Consider the following 18,075-nt stretch of genomic DNA (forward strand, 5'->3'; position numbering starts at 1 on the left):
GAGGCCACAAGCCTGCTAGGCGTGACCTACCCCCTTGGCCGCGCCTAGGGGTCATGTAGGCTCCCTTTTGGCCCTCTTGCCCCCTATTTTGCTATAAGGAGGGTTTCGTTCCAGAAAAAATCAAGAGGAGGCTTTCGGGAGGAATCGCCGCCACCACGAGGCGGAACTTGAGCAGAACCAATCTAGAGCTCCGGCAGGGTCGTCCTGCCGGGGAAATTTCCCTCCTGGAGGGGGAAATCGTCGCCATCGTCATCACCAACACTCCTCTCATCGGAGGGGACTCGTCACCATCAACATCTTCATCAGCACCATCTCATCTCCAAACCCTAGTTCATCTCTTGTAACCAATCTCCGTCTCACGACTCCGATTGGTACTTGTAAGGTTGCTAGTAGTGTTAATTACTCTTTGTAGTTGATGCTAGTTGGATTACTCTATGGAAGATTATATGTTCAGATCCTTGATGATATTCAATACCCCTCTGGTCATGAATATTATTATGCTTTGTGAGTAGTTACTTTTGTTCATGAGGACATGGGATAAGTCATGCTATTAGTAGTCATGTAAATTTGGTATTCGTTCGATATTTTGATGCGTTGTATGTTATTTTCCTCTAGTGGTGTTATGTGAACGTCGACTACATAACACTTCACCATTATTTGGGCCTAGAGGAAGGCATTGGGAAGGAGTAAGTAGATGATGGGTTGCTAGAGTGACAGAAGCTTAAACCCTAGTTTATGCGTTGCTTCGTAAGGGGCTGATTTGGATCCACTAGTTTAATGCTATGGTTAGACTTTGTCTTAATTCTTCTTTCGTAGTTGAAGATGCTTACGAGAGGGGTTAATAATAAGTGGGAGGTTTGTCCAAGTAAGGGAAGCACCCAAGCACCGGTCCACCCACATATCAAACTATCAAAGTAGCGAACGCGAATCATATGAACATGATGAAAACTAGCTTGACAGAAATTCTCATGTGTCCTCGGGAGTGCTTTACTTCCTATAAGAGTTCGTCCAGGCTTGTCCCTTGCTACAAAAGGGATTGGGCCACTTTGCTGCACCGTTTTTACTATTGCTACTTGTTGCGAATCATCTTATCACACAACTATCCGTTACCGATAATTTCAGTGCCTGCAGAGATTACCTTGCTGAAAACCACTTGTCAGATCCTTCTACTCCTCGTTGGGTTCGACACTCTTACTTATCGAAAGGACTATGATAGATCTGCTATACTTGTGGGTCATCAAGACTCTTTTCTGGCGCCGTTGGCGAGGAGTGCAGGCGCCTTTGGTAAGGAAACATTTATATAGTGTGCTGAAATTTATTGTCACTTGTTACTATGGAAACTAATCCTTTGAGGAGCTTGTTCGGGGTATCTTCACCTCGAACGTAAGCACAAGGAGTTGCTCCTCAACCTGCTGCACCTACTGAAAATATTTTCTATGAATTTCCTTTGGGTATGCTTGAGAAACTACTAGCTAATCCTTTTACAGGAGATGGAACATCACACCCCGACTTGCATCTAATCTATGTAGATGAAGTTTGTGGATTATTTAAGCTTGCAGGTTTGCCCAAGGATGAGGTCAAGAAGAAGGTCTTTCCCTTATCTTTGACGGATAAACATTGACATGGTATAGGCTATGTGATGATAGTGGATCATGGAACTACAACCGGTTGAAATTGGAATTTCATCAAAAGTTTTATCCTATGCATCTAGTACATTGTGATCAGAATTATATTTATAATTTTTGGCCTCGTGACAGAGAAAGCATCGCTCAAGCTTGGGGGAGGCTTCAATCAATGTTATATTCATGCCCCCAACCATGAGCTCTTGAGAGAAATTATCATTCAAAACTTCTATGCTTGACTTTCTCTTGATAATCGCACCATGCTTGACACTTCTTGTACCGGTTATTTTATGAAGAGAGATATTGACTTCAGATGGACTTTATTGGAAAGAATTAAACGCAACTCTGAAGATTGGGAGTTTGATGAAGGTAAGGAGTCAGGTATGAATCTCAAGTTTGATAGCGTTAAATCCTTTGCTGAAACAAATACTTTTTGTGATTTTAGCGCTAAGTATGGACTTGACTCTGAGATAGTAGCTTCATTGTGTGAATCATTTGCTGCTCATATTGATCTCCCTAAAGAGAAGTGGTTTAAATATCATCCTCCCTTAGAAGTCAATGTAGTTAAACCCAATCCAGTCGAAGAGAAAGTCATCGCTTATAATGATCCTATTGTTCCCAGTGCTTGCATTGAGAAACCACCTTTCCGTGTTAGGATAAAGGATCATTCTAAAGCTTCAACTGTAATACGTAGGGGCTACATTAGAACACCTACACCCCATGAGAAAATTAGAGTTGAACCTAGCATTGCTATTATCAAATATCTCCTCTCCGATAATGTTGATGGCCATGATATTCACTTCTGTGAAGATGCTGCTAGAATTGCTAAACCACATGCTAGAGACAAACATAGGCCTGTTGTTGGCACACCTATTGTTTCTGTTAAGATACGAGATCATTGTTATCATGGTTTATGTGACGTGGGTGCTAGTGTTAGTGCAATACCTCAATCCTTATATGATGAAATTAAAGACGAGATTGCACCTGTTGAGATGGAACCTATTGATGTCACTATTCAGCATGCCAATAGAGATACTATCTGCCCTTTGGGAATTATTAGGGATGTTGAAGTCTTGTGTGGTAAAACGAAGTATCCTATTGATTTTCTCGTTCTTGCTACCACACAAGATAGCTTTTGTCCCATCATATTTGCAGACCTTTTCTCAATACTGTCAATGCTCATATTGATAGTGAGAAGCAAACTGTCACTGTTGGCTTTGAAGGTGTGTCACATGAGTTCAATTGCTCCAAGTTAGGTAGACAACCTCATGAAAAAGAGTTGCCTAGTAAGGATGAAATTTCCCTAGCTTCTATTGTCGTGCCTCCTACTGATTCTTTAGAGCAATACTTGCTTGAGCATGAAAATGATATGCATATGGATGAAAGGGATGATATAGATAGAGTTATCTTCGAACAATATCCTATCCTTAAGAATAATTTGCCTGTTGAACTGCTTGGAGATCCACCCCCACCAAAGGGTGATCATGTGTTCGAGCTCAAACAATTTCCTGATACTCTTAAGTATGCTTATCTCGATGAAAAAGAGATATATCCTGTTATTATTAGTGCTAGCCTCTAAGAGAATGAAGAAAAGAAGTTACTAAAAACTCCGAGGAAGCACCGTGCTACTATTGGATATACTCTTGATGATCTTAAGGGCATTAGTCCCACTCTATGCGAGCACAAGATTAAAATCGATCCCGATTCCAAACCAGTTGCCGATCATCAACGGAGATTAAGTCCTAAGATGAAAGAGGTAGTAAGAGAAGAAATACTAAAGCTCCCGGAAGCAGGTATTATCTATCCTGTTTCTCATAGTGATTGGGTGATTCCGGTGTATTGCGTCCCTAAGAAGGGAGGTATTACCATTGTCCCTAATGATAAGGATGAATTGATCCCACAGAGGATTATTACTGGCTATAGGATGGTGATTGATTTTAGGAAATTGAATAAGGCCACTAGGAAAGATCATTACCCTTTGCCTTTTATCGACCAAATGCTAGAAAGACTGTCTAAACACACACACTTCTGCTTTCTAGATGGTTATTCTCGTTTCTCCCAAATACCAGTTGCACAATCTGATCAGGAGAAAACCACTTTCACCTTCCCTTTTGGTACCTTTTCTTACAGACGTATGCCTTTTGGCTTATGTAATGCACCTGCTACCTTTCAAAGATGTATGATGGCTATATTCTCTGACTTTTGTGAAAAGATTGTTGAGGTTTTTGTGGATGATTTCTCCGTTTACGGGTCTTCTTTTGATGATTTCCTCAGCAACCTTGATCGAGTTTTGGAGAGATGTAAAGATACCAATCTTGTCTTGAATTGGGAGAAGTGCCACTTTATGGTTAATAAAGGCATCGTCTTAGGACATAAAATTCCTGAAAGAGGTATTGAAGTCGATAATGCTAAGGTTGATGCGATCGAGAAAATGCCATGCCCCACAGATATTAAAGGTATAAGAAGATTCCTTGGTCATTCTGGTTTCTATAAGGTTCATTAAAGACTTCTCTAAGATTTCTAGGCCTCTTACCAATCTCTTGCAAAAGGATATTCCTTTTGTTTTTGACGATGATTGTGAGGAAGCCTTCGAAATACTTAAAAATGCCTTGATAACTGCGCATATTGTTCAACCACCTGATTGGAACTTACCTTTTGAAATCATGTGTGATGCTAGTGATTATGCTGTTGGTGCTGTCCTAGGACAAAGAGTTGATAAGAAGTTGAATGTTATTCACTATGCTAGTAAAACTCTAGACAGTGCCCTAAGAAACTATGCTACTACTGAAAAGGAATTTTTAGCAGTCGTGTTTGCATGTGAAAAGTTCCGATCTTACATAGTTGATTCCAAAGTCACTATTCACATTGATCACGCTGCTATTAAGTACCTCATGGAAAAGAAAGACGCTAAACCTAGACTTATCAGATGGGTTCTCTTGCTACAAGAATTTGATTTGCATGTTGTTGACAAGAAGGGTGCTGAGAACCCCGTAGCAGATAACTTGTCTAGGTTGGAGAATGTTCTTGATGACCCACAACCTATTGATGATAGCTTTCCTGATGAGCAATTGAATGTCATCAATACTTCGCGTAGTACACCGTGGTATGCTGATTAAGCAAACTATATCGTTGCCAAATATATACCACCTAGTTTCACATACCAGCAAAAGAAGAAATTCTTCTTTGATTTGAGACATTACTTTTGGGATGATCCTCACCTTTATAAGGAAGGGGTAGATGGTGTTATTAGACGTTGTGTACCTGAACATGAAAGGGACAGATCCTACAGAAGTGTCACTCCCAGGCTTGCGGAGGACACCATGCGGGAGATAGAACTGCACACAAGGTATTGCAATCAGGTTTCTATTGGCCCACTCTCTTCAAGGATGCCCGTAAGTTTGTCTTGTCTTGTGACGAATGTCAAAGAATAGGTAATATCGGTAAACGTCAAGAAATGCCTATGAATTATTCACTTTTCATTGAACCATTTGATGTTTGGGGCTTTGATTATATGGGACCTTTTGCAAAATCCAACGGGTATACTCATATCCTAGTTGTTGTTGACTACGTTACTAAGTGGGTAGAAGCTATCCCAACTAGTAGTGCTGATCACAACACCTCTATCAGGATGCTTAAAGAAGTTATTTTTCCTAGATTTGGAGTCCCTAGATATCAAATGACTGATGGTGGTTCACATTTCATTCATGGTGCTTTCCGTAAAATGCTTGCTAAGTACGATGTCAATCATAGAATTGCATCTCCCTATCATCCTCAATCCAGTGGTCAAGTAGAGCTAAGCAATAGAGAGATTAAACTAATTCTGCAGAAGACTGTCAATAGGTCTAGAAAGAATTGGTCTAAGAAGCTCGATGATGCACTGTGGGCTTATAGAACTGCTTATAAGAATCCCATGGGCATGTCTCCATACAAAATGGTTTACGGTAAAGCATGTCATTTACCTCTTGAGCTAGAGCATAAGGCTTATTGGGCAATCAAAGAGCCCAACTTTGATTTCAAACTTGCTGGTGAGAAGAGGTTATTTGATATTAGCTCGCTTGATGAATGGAGAGCTCAGGCATATGAAAATGCCAAGTTGTTCAAAGAAAAGGTTAAGAGGTGGCATGATAAAAGGATAGACAAACGTGAGTTCAATGTAGGTGATTATGTCTTGCTATATAATTCTCGTTTAAGATTTTTTGCAGGCAAGCTTCTCTCTAAGTGGGAAGGTCCTTACATTGTTGAGGAAGTATATCGTTCCGGTGCCATCAAGATCAACAACACGGAAGGTAATTTTCCGAGAGTGGTAAATGGACAAAGAATCAAGCATTATATCTCAGGTACTCCCATAAATGTTGAAAGCAATATTATCAATACCATAACTCCGGAGGAGTACATAAGGGATATTTATCAGCCTGTTTCAGACTCCGAAAACGAAGAGGTATGTGATTCGGTAAGTAAACCGACTACAAAACTTTTCCAGTAGGCATTTTTCTCCGTTTTGGAATTTTTAGAAAAATAGAAAAATTTAAAGTAGTCCAGGAAGCGCACGAGGAGGCGACAAGCCTGCCACGCGCGAGCCACCCCCTGGCCGCGCCTGGGGGCATGTGACCACCTCGTGTGCCTCCCGGACTCTGTTTTCTTGCGGAGTACCCCTTCTGGTCGGAAAAAATCATTATATATTCTCCCAAAAGGTCTGACCCTAGTATCACGCAGATTTCCTTTGTTTTTGTTTCGAGCTGTTGTGCAGACAGATCTAGATCGCTATGGCGTCCCCAAAAGCTCCGAAGGACAAGATCTTCGAGAAGGTCATCAATCCCTACCTCGTGGGAGTGCTGCAACACCCTCAATCTATCGAGATGCGTGAGGGGATGCTGCACATCCGTGATGTTGAGGGGCCCAAGGAGACCGGAAGCATGGAGGCGAGGCTCGAAGCAATGGAGCAACAAGTCTTCAAATGCCAAGGGATGGTGTAGCGTGGACTCAACGCCAACCACATGATGATCACGGAGTTCACCAACAAGCACAAGATCGATGCCAATGACATCGGGAAGCACCTCTCCAGGCTCTATGAAAGAATTGATCACCTCCAAGCCCAGATCTATGACCTGCAGAACCAAAACGGTGAGTATGAGTATAGATTTAAATCAATACGGTTGGTTGCAGATTTGAGGATTCCGGAGACTCGGTCATCTTTCCATGATGGAGCACCTATGCCTTGGAAGACGGAGGATCAAACCCAGGTTGCAACAACTCCACCACCATCACCTCCAAAGGAAGACAACTAAGCACGGGTATGGGCAATCCCCTTGGTTTGTGCCAAGCTTGGGGGAGTTGCCCCGGTATCGTATCACCATCACATCTTTTGCCTTTACCTTTGCTTAGTTCGATCCTTTTTGGTTTTATCTTTCTCTAGTAGAATAAAGTTCTTAGTGTTTTAGGCTTGAGTTTTGCTTTGTGTCACCCCTGATGTATTCGAGTTTGTGAGTCAGATAATAAAGAGTGTTTTAGTTAAGGGCCTTGCCTCATGCCATGATCTGAAAGAAAAGAATGATAAAAGAACAAAAACATGAAAGATCATGTAATGATCTTATGGGAAGTGATGAATTCACATATAAAAAGAATGTTGATTGAGACTTGTTAAGGGTGGACAAACGTAGACATTGGTCATTGTTGCAATTAATAGGAAGTGATAAAGAAGGAGAGGTTCACATATAAATATATCATCTTTCACACCATCTATGATTGTGAACACTCACTAAACTATTACATGCTTAGAAGTAGATGTTGGGCAAGGAAGATAACATAATGAATTATGTTTGCTTGGTTCCGAACAATGATTATATGACTAGAGATCCCTTAGCAGGTGACGCTTGCTTCCACCCCATATCAGCCAAACCTTCCGCACCAAGTAGAGATACTACTTGTGCATCCATAAACCTTCAACCAGTTTTGCCATGAGAGTCCACCACACCTACCTATGGATTGAATAAGATCCCTCAAGTAAGTTGTTATCGGTGCAAGCAATAAAAATTGCTCCCTAATTATGTATGATCTAATAGTGTGTGGAAAATAAGCTTTGTACGAACCTGTGATGAGGAAGACATAAAAGCGACAGACTGCATAATAAAGTTCTTTATCACAGGAGGCAATATAAAGTGACGTTCCTTCAAACTAAGAGGAGACACATCCAAACCTCAAAAGCGCATGACAACCTCTGCTTCCCTTTGTGAAGGGCCTATCTTGTACCTTTACTTTTTGCCCTTGAAAGAGTCATGGTGATTACACCAATTCCTTATTTCGCCTTTATCTTGGCTAACGTCATATGCTAGGGAAAGATCTATATTCATATGTCAACTTGGAAGTAAGTATTCATGAATTATTATTGTTGACATTACCCTCGAGGTAAATAGTTGGGAGGCGAAACTATAAGCCCCTATCTTTCTCTGTGTCCGACTGAAACTTTGATCTCATGAGTACCACGTGAGTTGTAGCAATTGTAGAAGACAAAAGGATGATTGAGTATGTGGATTTGCTTTACAAGCTCTTATTTGACTCTTTCCGATGTTATGATAAATTGCAATTGCTTCAATGACATTAGGCTATTGGTTGTTAATTCTCAATAAGGTTCTTGATCCATACTTTACTTTGCGAAAGAATTATCACTTTAGCATAAGAGATGATATGATGATATTGCTGTTCTAACTATGATCATGATGCCTGCATGTCCGTATCTTGTTTTGTCGACACCTCTCTCTCTAAACATGTGGGCATATTCATTGATCTTGGTTTCCGCTTGAGGACAAGCGAAGTCTAAGCTTGGGGGAGTTGATACGTCCATTTTGCATCATGGTTTCATGTTGATATTTATCGCTTTATGTGCTGTTATTACACTTCACGGTACAATACTTATGCCTTTTCTCTCTTATTTTGCAAGGTTTACATGAAGAGGGAGAATGTCGACAGTTGGAATTCTGGCCTGAAAAAGGAGCAAGTTTGAGATACCTATTTTGCGCAACTCCAAAAGCCGTGAAAATCAACGAGGATTTATTTTGGAATTTATAAAAAATACTGGCCGAAGAAGTACGAGAGGGGAGCCAGCAGGAGGCCACAAGCCTGCTAGGCGCGGCCTACCCCCCTGGCCGTGCCTAGGGGGCTTGTGGGCTCCCTGTTGGCCCTCTGGCCCCCTCTTTTGCTATAAGGAGGGTTTCGTTCCAGAAAAAAAATCAAGAGGAGGCTTTCGGGAGGAATCGCCGCCGTCACGAGGCGGAACTTGAGCAGAACCAATCTAGAGCTCCGGCAGGGTCATCCTGCCGGGGAAACTTCCCTCCCCGAGGGGGAAATCGTCGCCATCGTCATCACCAGCACTCCTCTCATCGGAGGGGACTCCTCACCATCAACATCTTCACCGCGAACGTAAGCACAAGGAGTTGCTCCTCAACCTGCTGCACCTACTGAAAATATTTGCTATGAATTTCCTTCGGGTATGCTTGAGAAACTTCTGGCTAATCCTAATACAGGAGATGGAACATCACACCCTGACTTGCATCTAATTTATGTAGATGAAGTTTGTGGATTATTTAAGCTTGCAGGTTTGCCGAGGATGAGGTCAAGAAGAAGGTCTTTCCCTTATCTTTGAGGGATAAAGCATTGACATGGTATAGGCTATGTGATGATACTGGATCATGGAACTACAACCGGTTGAAATTGGAATTTCATCAAAAGTTTTATCCTATGCATCTAGTACATCGTGATCGGAATTATATTTATAATTTTTGGCCTCGTGACAGAGAAAGCATCGCTCAAGCTTGGGGGAGGCTTAAATCAATGTTATATTCATGCCCCAACCATGAGCTCTCGAGAGAAATTATCATTCAGAACTTCTATGCTCGGCTTTCTCATGATAATCGCACCATGCTTGACACTTCTTGTACCGGTTCTTTTATGAAGAGAGATATTGACTTCAGATGGCCTTTATTGGAAAGAATTAAACGCAACTCTGAAGATTGGGAGTTTGATGAAGGTAAGGAGTCAGGTATGAATCTCAAGTTTGATAGCGTTAAATCCTTTGCTGAAACAAATACTTTTTGTGATTTTAGCGCTAAGTATGGACTTGACTGTGAGATAGTAGCTTCATTGTGTGAATCATTTGCTGCTCATATTGATCTCCCTAAAGAGAAGTGGTTTAAATATCATCCTCCCTTAGAAGTCAATGTAGTTAAACCCAATCCAGTTGAAGAAAAAGTCATCGCTTATAATGATCCTATTGTTCCCAGTGCTTACATTAAGAAACCACCTTTCCGTGTTAGGATAAAGGATCATTGTAAAGCTTCAACTGTAATTCGTAGGGGCTACATTAGAACACTTACACCCCATGAGCAAATTAGAGTTGAACCTAGCATTGCTATTATCAAAGATCTCCTTTTCGATAATGTTGATGGCCATGATATTCACTTCTGTGAAGATGCTGCTAGAATTGCTAAACCACATGCTAGAGACAAACATAGGCCTGATGTTGGCACGCCTGTTGTTTCTGTTAAGATAGGAGATCATTGTTATCATGGTTTATGTGACATGGGTGCTAGTGTTAGTGCAATACCTCAATCCTTATATGATGAAATTAAAGACGAGATTGCACCTGTTGAGATGGAACCTATTGATGTCACTATTCAGCATGCCAATAGAGATACTATTTGCCATTTGGGAGTTGTTAGGGATGTTGAAGTCTTGTGTGGTAAAACGAAGTATCCTGTTGATTTTCTCGTTCTTGCTATCACACAAGATAGCTTTTGTCCCATTATATTTGGCAGACCTTTTCTCAATACTGTCAATGCTCATATTGACTGTGAGAAGCAAACTGTCACTGTTGGATTTGAAGGTGTGTCACATGAGTTCAATTGCTCCAAGTTTGGTAGACAACCTCATGAAAAAGAGTTGCCTAGTAAGGATGAAATTATTGCCCTAGCTTCTATTGCTGTGCCTCCTACTGATCCTTTAGAGCAATACTTGCTTGAGCATGAAAATGATATGCATATGGATGAAAGGGATGAGATAGATAGAGTTATCTTTGAACAATATCCTATCCTTAAGAATAATTTGCCTGTTGAACTGCTTGGAGATCCACCCCCACCAAAGGGTGATCCTGTGTTCGAGCTCAAACAGTTGCCTGATACTCTTAAGTATGCTTATCTCGATGAAAAAGAGATATATCCTTTTATTATTAGTGCTAGCCTCTGAGAGCATGAAGAAAAGAAGTTACTAAAAACTCCGAGGAAGCACCGTGCTGCTATTGGTATACTCTTGATGATCTTAAGGGCATTAGTCCCACTCTATGCCAGCACAAGATTAAAACCGTTCCTGATTCCAAACTAGTTGCCGATCATCAACGGAGATTAAATCCTAAGATGAAAGAGGTAGTAAGAAAAGAAATACTAAAGATCCTGGAAGCAGGTATTATCTATCCTGTTGCTCATAGTGATTAGGTGAGTCCGGTGCATTGCGTCCCTAAGAAGGGAGGTATTACCGTTGTCCCTAATGATAAGGATGAATTGATCCCACAGAGGATTATTAGTGGCTATAGGATGGTGATTGATTTTAGGAAATTGAATAAGGCCACTAGGAAAGATCATTACTCTTTGCCTTTTATCGACCAAATGCTAGAAAGACTATCTAAACACACACACTTCTGCTTTGTAGATGGTTATTATGGTTTCTCCCAAATACCAGTTGCACAATCTGATCAGGAGAAAACCACTTTCACCTGCCCTTTCGGTACCTTTGCTTACAGACGTATGACTTTTGGCTTATGTAATGCACCTGCTACCTTTCAAAGATGTATGATGGCTATATTCTCTGACTTTTGTGAAAAGATTGTTGAGGTTTTCATGGATGATTTCTCTGTTTACGGGTCTTCTTTTGATGATTGCCTCAGTAACCTTGATCGAGTTTTGGAGGGATGTAAATATACCAATCTTGTCTTGGAAGTGCCACTTTATGGTTAATGAAGGCACCGTCTTAGGACATAAAATTACTCTTTGTAGTTGATGCCAGTTGGATTACTCGGTGGAAGATTATATGTTTAGATCCTTGATACTATTCAATACCTCTCTGGTCATGAATATTATTATGCTTTGTGAGTAGTTACTTTTGTTCCTGAGGACATGGGATAAGTCATGCTATTAGTAGTCATGTAAATTCGGTATTCGTTCGAAATTTTTATGTGTTGTATGTTGTTTTTCCTCTAGTGGTGTTATGTGAATGTCGACTACATAACACTTCACCATTATTTGGGCCTAGAGGAAGGCATTGGGAAGTAGTAAGTAGATGATGGGTTGCTAGAGTGACAGAAGCTTAAACCCTAGTTTATGCGTTGCTTCGTAAGGGGCTGATTTGGATCCACTAGTTTAATGCTATGGTCTGACTTTGTCTTAATTCTTCTTTCGTAGTTGTGGATGCTTGCGAGAGGGGTTAATCATAAGTGGGAGGTTTGTCCAAGTAAGGGCAGCACCCAAGCACCGGTCCACCTAGATATCAAACTATCAAAGTAGCGAACGCGAATCATATGAACATGATGAAAACTAGCTTGACAGAAATTCCCATGTGTCCTCGGGAGTGCTTTACCTCCTATAAGAGTTCGTCCAGGCTTGTCCCTTGCTACAAAAAGGATTGGGCCACTTTGATGCACCATTGTTACTATTGCTACTTGCTACTTGATGTGAATCATCTTATCACACAACTATCCGTTACCGATAATTTCAGTGCTTGCACAGATTACCTTGCTGAAAACCACTCGTCAGATCCTTCTGCTCCTCGTTGGGTTCGACACTCTTACTTATCGAAAGGACTATGATAGATCCCCTATACTTGTGGGTCATCTGCCCTCCCTGGCCATGTAGGGCTGCCACCACCCCTAGGGAGGGAAGAGGGAACCCTAGGGGTGCGCACCCTCTCTCCCTCCCTCCTATAAATACCCAAGGTTTGGGGCTGATTTGAGACACAAAAACTCTCTCTCTCGGCGCAGCCCTTCCTCTCTCTTTCCTCGTCCTCCGCATAGCTTAGCGAAGCTCTGGCAGAGAACCACGTAGCTCCCCCACCACCACGCCGTCGTGCTGCCGGAGCTCTCTCCCTCAACCTCTCCTTCCTCCTTGCTGGTTCAAGGTGTTGGAGATGTCACCGGGATGCACGTCTGTTGAATGCGGAGGTGCCGTAGTTCGGCACATAGATCGAAATCCACCACGATCTAAATTGTTGCGAGTACGACTCCATCAACCGCGTTCATAGTAACGCTTCCACTTAGCGATCTTCAAAGGTATGAAGATGCTCTACAACCTCTCTCGTTGTTGGTTTCTCCATAGATAGATCCTTGTATGGCGTAGGATTTTTTTTGAAATTACTACGGTCCCCAACAGTGGCATCTGAGCCAAGGTTCTATGCGTAGATTCTATGCACGAGTAAAACACAAAAGTTGTGGGCACTGATTTGTCAATTTGCTTGCTGTTACTAGTCTTATCTCTTTTCATCGGTGTTGGGGATATTACGTGCGGTGTGACCCACCCTAATTGGGCCGGGTCAGAAAGGCGGCGATTCATACATGGTTAGTGTGAGCCTTGGCCCAGGCCATGTGGCGTATCGAGAGATGTTCTTCAGATGGCCGCTAGGGCCCATGAGCCGGATGGCGGTTCAGGATTGATGAAGAAGATAAGCCGCCAAGGATGTTTCCTGGCTTGAAAAACACGACGACTTAGATATATGGAAGACCAGGTTCTATAACGTGGCCAGGACTTTTGTAAACCCTAGAGCCTCGACCAGTATATAAAGGCGAGTCTCTGGGGTAGATAGATCAGGTTAGAAATCATTGAGAGCTAGGTGAGGCAAGATACGCCCTCCTTGTAATCGAATCCATCATCAATACACACAAAGCAGGACGTAGGCTTTTACCTCCACACGAGGGGCCGAACCTGGGTAAATCTAAGTCTCGCTTCCGCTCACCCCCTTTGAGTCGCCACCAAGGTGCGATGGTTCCTTCACTATGTCCTTTCATGAGGACATCTGTCGTGACAAAACCACGACAGTTGGCGCCCACCATGGGGCTAGCACACGGTGAAGTTGAGTTCTCCAAGGGAGCCCTTCTAGGGTCAGGAAGCTATGCTGTCGGCATCATGACGAAGAGCTGTCGTGGAAAGTATTACGTCGACAACTCGCAGTGGGGGCCTGAAGCCGATTTAATCAAATCTGGTTACAGGGTCCCCTTCGGCAAGATCCACGTCTTCATCGGCATGTTCGGGGCGCCCGTACCTGAGCCGGACACCTTCACCGACATCGTCGAGCTGGCCCGGTACGCCCACCCCACTACACATCAGGACAGGGGACACCACATTTTCGTCGGCTTTACGTAGGGAGCCAACCTACAGGATGAGCCGGTAGTCCAGGAGATCACCCCCATCAACTCGGACGACGAGTCATCTACGGGAGACATAGATTCAGTTCACCCTCTCTACGAGGGACATCTCGGAGGGTTGCCGCATGCGGCAAACTCCGAGGACTTTGCAGGACCCCATCGACAAGTTGCCATCTACATGGTGGGGGCGGCACCGCCTCAGCCAAATCCGGCGGGCAACAATGAGACTCGCGGGTTGCCGAAAGCTCCGAATCAGTTCATGGCGGACTTGGCGGCACAGACAACCAAACTCATGGTGATTGGTGTGACAACAGAGAATCAGGAAACAATCAACGCTGAACTAGCGAAGCTACGGGAGGAGATGGCCAAGACTCAGCGGGACGTGGAAGCGGAAGCCGCCAGGATGGCGACACAACATGCCTAGATCACCGCGGAGACAGAGCGGTTGAACACCGAAGGCTGGCAGCTTAAGCGACAACAGCGTGCTTCCGATGCTATCCACAAGAGGAGACATCATGGCCGCCTCCCAACCGATCTAACTCCGACTTGCCTCTTCGACAACGCGCATACCCCCGGGATGGGACCCGTTCGACCCTGGCAGGCCGCTCCAGGGGATGATCCGGCTTGCCCGCCGCCTAACCCGCTACCACCTCAGCCAACGGAGGCCCGCGTGCCCCGCTTCTAGACACCACGGGGTCACTTCTCGAATCCCGTGGATAACGTGCTGGCGGAAACCCGCCACTTGGAGTCTCTCCCAATTTACGGAAACTCCCCGAAGTGGAAGCGAGAAATGCCATCGAGATGCTGAAAACGGCGGTGGTCCAACATGCGCAATACTCACATAGCCGTGATCGGATACACTCCACGCCCCAAGCGAGTCACACCAGGAGTCTCCATGATGATATGGCTGTGGTGACCAGCGAGCAACGACGTCTGCCACAGACCAACCCGCCTAGGATGCACGATACACGAGCCCAAGACCCTGTGGATGCGGCGCGAGCCGCCCGCCTGATGGAGACGGTAGCTGCGGCGGGTCAAGGTTATCCGGCTTACGCCCAGTCCCCTCCCGCATCGACCGATACACACGGCAGGCACGTTGGGGTGCCCTGTCTCACGCCCGCTCTCCGCAATGAGCGTATGCCAAAGGATTTGAAGGGACCGAGAAAGGTACTCAATTACACACCAGACCTCGAGCCAGGGTCATGGATCGAGAGTTACGAGCTTGCAATGGATATGCTCGATGTGAATGAGGCGGTCTGCGCCAAGTATTTTACCATGATGCTTGAGGGAATGGCGCGCACATGGTTGAAAAACCTGCCGCCCAACTCCATCAACACTTGGGCGGAGTTGAAGGAACGTTTCATCAAGAATTTCTGAGGAACTTGCAAACGCCCGATGACCATCGTTGACCTACAACACTGTGTCCAACGATCGGATGAGTTGGCCCATCATTGGACGCGGCGGGTTGTAGAGGTCATTCATTGGTCAGATGGCATCTCGGCGGCTCAGGCAGTGCTAATTCTGGAGAAAAATTGTCATTACGAGCCTTTGGTGCTGAAGCTTGGGCGACTCAAGCGTAAGGTGCAGGACATGGGTGAGTTGATGGACACCGTGACCAGGTATGCCGAGTAAGACGACACTAAAGATCCTGGGGAAGATGATGACAAGGTTAGCACCGCCAGGAGAGGCGATTCATCAAAAGGTCACTCCTAGTTCCTGGGGCAGGGCAACCACAACCACGCCGGGCAAAGTAAAAGGAGACGGCAAGAAGGTGCCATAGACTTTGTTGCTAATAAAAATGCCGGCAACAGGAACCAACGCCAGAAGAAAAGGGTCTTCAGCAGGAAGAAACCACGCAACTATCACGAGATGCTCAAAGGCCCTTGCCCATAGCACGCCACTACCGAAGGACCGTCTAACCACTCTTGGGAGGATTGCTACGTGATGCAGGAGTTCCGAGCTGAGGCACTCAAGAAAGGTCAAGGAGGTGACCAAGGCGGGCGACAGGAACAGTTCGGCACGCCCGGGTCACACCGAAGCCCGTTTGGTGGGTTCCCTAACCCGGGTCCGCATGGCGGGTCACATTCTAATGCCGGACAGTACCGGGTTCACAATCAACATCGGTACAATCCATAAGGCGTGTTTCAGCAACCACCCCCGCAAGGAGATCCCCAGCGGCAGGATGACAATGGCGGCTTCCAGAATAATCCTAAGTAGTTGAACAGCGGGCAGTATCATGTGTTCACCACCAGCACTTGCAAATGGGACCAAAAGGTGAAACATAGAAATTTTAGCATGGTTGAGCCGGCGCTCCCTAGGTACCTCAGTTGGTCTGAGTAGCCCATCACTTGGAGTAGGAAAGATCACCCGCCCCGAGTTGATAACCCTGGCGACTTGGCTCTGGTCGTGGCTCCCCAAGTCGGAGGTTACACCCTTTCCAAGGTCCTCATGGACGGTGACAACAACATAAACATCCTATATTTTGATACCTTTCGAAGGATGGATTTCTCAGAAAAGGACTTGATGCCATCTTGCACGGTTTTCCACGGCTTTGTTCCGGGTAAGTCGGCATACCCTATTGGGCGGATCAAACTTAACGTAGCTTTTGGCATGGAGTCTAATTACAAGAGCGAGTCTCTCATGTTTGAGGTAGTCAAGATCAAGAGCCGTTACCACACATTGTTTGGAATGCCGGCTTACGCTCGGTTCATGGCCCGCCCATGTTATGTTTACCTCAAGCTCAAAATGCCTGGTCCTAGGGGGACTATCAAAATCAATGGGGACAGGAAAATAGCCCAAGAATGCGAGGAAGGAGACGCGGCTTATGTCGAGACGGCTTGCGCGGCCGAGGAGCTCAAGTTTCACCAAGCCAATGTTGACCCGACAGATATGACGCCACTCAAGACACCAACAATTGACTCAGAGCCGCCCCTCAAGTTTAAACCCACGGACAACACAAAAGTGATAGACTTCATGCCAGGCGACTCAACCAAGCAGTTCACCATGGGGACGGGTTTGTATCCCAAATAGGAAAGTGCGCTCATCGAATTCATCCGTGAGAACCGGAACATCTTCGCATGGAAACCTTCCGACATGCCAGGTGTGCCGAGAGAGTTTGCTGAGCACCATCTTAATATTGACCCCAAAATAAAGCCGGTTCGGCAGTATCTTTGCCGGTTTAACGAAGAACAGCGTAAGGCAATTGGAGAGGAAGCCGCCTGGCTTTTGGCCGCAGGGTTCATCATTGAGGTTTTTCATCCTGAATGGTTGGCTAATCCGGTCCTAGTGCTCAAGAAGAATGGCACCTTCCGCATGTGCACCGACTACACCGACCTTAACAGGGCCCGTCCAAAGGATCCCTTCACCCTTCCCCGCATTGATCAAATCATTGACTCTACGGCGGGTTGCGAGCGTTTGTGTTTTTTGGATGCCTACTCAAGATACCACAGAATCAAGATGGCTGTGGCGGACCAGGAGAAAACGTCCTTCATAACCCCCTTTGGAGCCTTCTTTTATGTGTCCATGCCGTTCGGGCTCAAGAGTGCGGGGCGACTTATCAGCGTTGAATCCAGAATTGCTTGCATAGCCAGATCAGGCGCAATATTCATTCCTACGTCGACGACATCATAGTCAGATCCCAGAAGAAGGAATCACTTTTGGAGGACCTCAGGGAGACTTTTGACAATTTACGCATATACCAGATGAGACTTAACCCTACCAAGTGTGTTTTCGGTGTTCCCGCAGGAAAGTTATTGGGTTATTTGGTGTCAGAGCGAGGCATTGAAGCTAACCCAGATAAAATTGAAGCAATCACTTCACTAGGCAAGCCGGCCGATATCAATCAGGTTCAGCACATGGCGGGTCGCATCGGGGCTTTAAGTCATTTTATAAGTCGCCTTGGGGAGAAAGCCATCCCTCTTTATCAGTTGCTCAAGAAAACTGATCGTTTTGTTTGGACGGATGAAGCCAACGAAGCTTTCGAAGCCCTGAAGCAACAACTATCTAAGCCGCTTGTATTGGCTCTGACAAGGAGCCTATGCTCTTGTACATCATGACCAA

The sequence above is a fragment of the Hordeum vulgare genome, chromosome 1H (assembly GCF_904849725.1).
Source record: "Hordeum vulgare subsp. vulgare chromosome 1H, MorexV3_pseudomolecules_assembly, whole genome shotgun sequence".
NCBI lineage: Eukaryota > Viridiplantae > Streptophyta > Magnoliopsida > Poales > Poaceae > Hordeum > Hordeum vulgare.